Source organism: Monopterus albus, unplaced genomic scaffold (genome assembly GCF_001952655.1).
Source record: "Monopterus albus unplaced genomic scaffold, M_albus_1.0 scaffold20.1, whole genome shotgun sequence".
In the NCBI taxonomy this organism is placed as follows: Eukaryota; Metazoa; Chordata; class Actinopteri; order Synbranchiformes; family Synbranchidae; genus Monopterus; species Monopterus albus.
Window position 1 is genome coordinate 3,070,839 of NW_018127900.1, and position 693 is coordinate 3,071,531.

Consider the following 693-nt stretch of genomic DNA (forward strand, 5'->3'; position numbering starts at 1 on the left):
GCAGGAAACACATGTTTGTAGCTGACAGAAGTGGAGAGAAGTGAACAGAGCTGAACAGCTGCACAAAGGAAACAGAAAGGAAAAACTAGTGTGCTGTTGTTGTCACCCTGCCAGTGAGGCTCAGCTGGGGGGTAACAGCACAGGTCAACAGGGTTTTTTATGTGTTTGAGGCAAGGACAGCTTTCAAGGAACCCGCCTTCTTAATGGTGAGTGTGTAAAAGTAAAACTTGAAAGGGAGTCTTTGTTCCAGCAAATCTTTGTGTGAAGCAGTGTTGATTAGCGTCATACTCCTGAGCACTTTGTGTATATAAGAGAACATATCTGCATTTGTGTGGTTGCCAACGTAGCTGTTCTACCTCACTGATCTATTGAAACACAGTGCTGTTTTCTATTAGGTCAGCCAACCTCAGAAGGTGAGTCAGTGGAGAACCAATTGATGGAGAGGGGAGAAAAAGTATGAAAGGAAAACATGAATTTAGCTACTTTCTCTTGCTTTAGGCATTCCCTTTGAAGTCCTGAGTCACTTTATTAGCCTTTATCCTCCTGCAGCTGCAGCTTCGCTCAGTTAGAGAAGGAATGCTGTCAGTATGGTGCAGAAACTTTATGCTGTGCCTGCTGTATTTCATCGCTCCAGGGTTGTTCAGATTGTGTTGTTTGATGTGGTGGTCAGCGTCTCATGTTTGGCTTACAGAC

At 44.3% G+C, this 693-nt stretch overlaps 1 protein-coding gene across 1 annotated transcript in view; it reads left to right on the forward strand.

Moving 5' to 3' along the window:
* plat (plasminogen activator, tissue) overlaps positions 1-693 on the forward strand; it is a 12,607-nt gene that overhangs the window by 3,785 nt on the left and 8,129 nt on the right.